This window comes from Arachis ipaensis, chromosome B05, assembly GCF_000816755.2.
Source record: "Arachis ipaensis cultivar K30076 chromosome B05, Araip1.1, whole genome shotgun sequence".
Lineage (NCBI taxonomy): Eukaryota > Viridiplantae > Streptophyta > Magnoliopsida > Fabales > Fabaceae > Arachis > Arachis ipaensis.
Genome location: NC_029789.2, coordinates 32,231,853 through 32,234,270, shown reverse-complemented (window position 1 = coordinate 32,234,270; position 2,418 = coordinate 32,231,853). Strand labels below are relative to the sequence as shown.

General features: G+C 28.9%; 1 long non-coding RNA gene across 1 annotated transcript; it reads left to right on the top strand.

Annotated features, from left to right (window-relative positions):
- LOC110262804 lies at positions 423-1,989 on the top strand. The gene is made up of 3 exons (XR_002347806.1): positions 423-739; positions 1,104-1,174; positions 1,432-1,989. It is a non-coding gene; the product is annotated as an uncharacterized LOC110262804 (long non-coding RNA).

The window sequence follows — 2,418 nt, the reverse complement described above, 5'->3', positions numbered from 1 at the left end:
TAAATCTAAATATTTATTAATTTATGAAATTATATTAGATTTTTAATTTTCAAACATGCAAACTAATTTTGTAAAATACTTTTTTAAATGCTTTAAAAAATTTCTCTAACTTTGTAAAATTATAAAGACTTTGCTAGGTAAACAACGATTTATAGATTTTTGTGAACAATAGGTTTTAAAATTGGCCCAACAAAGTAAAAACACACTACACTCCCAAATTATTCACCTAAATTTTAATATTAGGATAACCATTAGTTAAGACTCAAAGTGGTCCCTCAAGTTACACTCGAGTATCATAATAGTCCATGAAATTAATAATTACTTATATACATCCCTGAAGTTGTACTCCGGGACTCAGAGTCATCCTTCAAGCATTTTCCGTCAACTAGGCTTCACCGGAAAGCTGAGGTGGACTCTCTTTTGACATATTGGTAAACCCAAAACGACACACTGTTGGTTTGACGCCTAATTTGGGCCAAACGACGTCGTTTTCATGGGCAGAAGCATAACTCAACGTTTTCTCTTTGTTACAAAACAAAAACACAAACGTCTTCCTTCAAAACCTATCTTCAATGGTGCTACTCTGAGTGAGGTTGCTACAATGTCTTCCTTCAAAACTCGACTGGTCTCCACAGTTGGCTTTTTTGTCGTCGTTTGTGAGAGTATTTTCAAAAAATGATTTCTCCAACAGAGATAAGCAAAAGGGATCTCTCTAGCCATAAAAGATGCTCTGTTTGTGGTAAATCTTGTTATTTTATTTTTTTTTTGTAGTTACATAAGATGATTTTATTGATTTTTGTTTCAATTTTTTTATTTTGTGTTAGTGATAATGTAGTTTAGGGTTGAAATGCATTTACTGTTGACTATAGAGTTTATATTTTACTTCTTGTAATATATTGATATTAGCATCAGAGTGATGTTTCTCTTTCTAAATGAATATTTGAATTTTATCATATATTAATATGCTATATTAGTGAGAATATTATCCTAACTTGTATCATTATAGCTCCTAAATTTTAAAGCTGTATTATTTAATAATTGTTGTCTTTGTTAGTGCTGATTCTTATTTTAAACTTGATATGCATCATTTATGGGATGAATAGGTATATTTCCTGCACGAGTTTTGTCCCTTAAGCAAGAGCTTACAGATGGTCCAGCAGCTTCGGCTCTTTAGGTAATTACATGTGATATTGTGATTATAAAACTAGTTAGAGCTTTTCGACCAAGATTATAGCACTGATATTATGTAATCTTTCACATTGTAATAATGTACAATTATAGTATGGTATTATACTCGTTTATAATACTTTTCTAACTTGTAGCACTGATGTTTAACTCTTAATTATTTTTTATTTGATTTATTCTAGCTAGGTTTGTAAGTTTTATGAACCCTGTTGATTCCCAGCTTTTAATTTTTATGCATGTTTTTAGGGTTTTAATGCATGAAGGCGTCTTTGATGTCATCACCCAAATTTTACAAAATCAAGATAAGAAGTTGGTGCTAATTGGGTATTGATTCCTTTTTGTCACCTTGACCTATTTATGATTTAGTTTTAGGTGTTCATGCATTTTCTATGTTTAATTTCTAATGTAAACTTATTATGGTGATTGCATAACAGATATCCTGATTCTCTTTTTGAATCAAGTTCTTAATCTTTTGCGATCCTATGTTATTCGATAGGAAGGAATAATACTTCTTGGACTTCTAGTATGCTTTTTATGTGAATAAGATTTTTCTTATGACATGAATGTATAAAATTACTCATAAGACATTTATTAAACATATTATTCTGTACCGGTTAAAGGAATGATAACAAATTTTAGGGACAATATGCATTGCCAGTTTCTTGAGATCCTTTACTGTTTATTGAATTCATGTACATTATTTAGACCACAGGTACCTGTTAATAATATTTTCTTTAATTTTAATTGTTTACCCGTATTTGATTGCTATGGATATGATAATAATTGTTATATATGACATATTTATTTTTAAGGTTTTCTTTGGTACCCTTGTTTATACAGGGTATTGTTAACTTTTCAACAATCAATATTTAAGAGTTGTGAATGTTTTTTGGTGAATTTTTTGGATTTTTTTAATTTACTTGTAAATTAATAGTGACGTGAACTTTTTTATTTGATTATAAGTTTTATAGATATAAAAATATAGTGATTTGAGTTAACACATGATTGATTCTTATCCTTCAATCACAAATAACTAAAGTTTATTGGTACAAAAAAGTTACTTATATTTGTAGTAGGTTGAGGTTTTAATTTCATCTTAAGTGTATCAGAAACCTTGTGTTAGATTAGCAATTTGTTTATTTATTCATTATCCTAACATGACATGATTATTCTTGATTTTTAAGTTTAGAATAGAGGGGTTGAGAGAGAAGCTCCATGCAATCCTTATAGTAT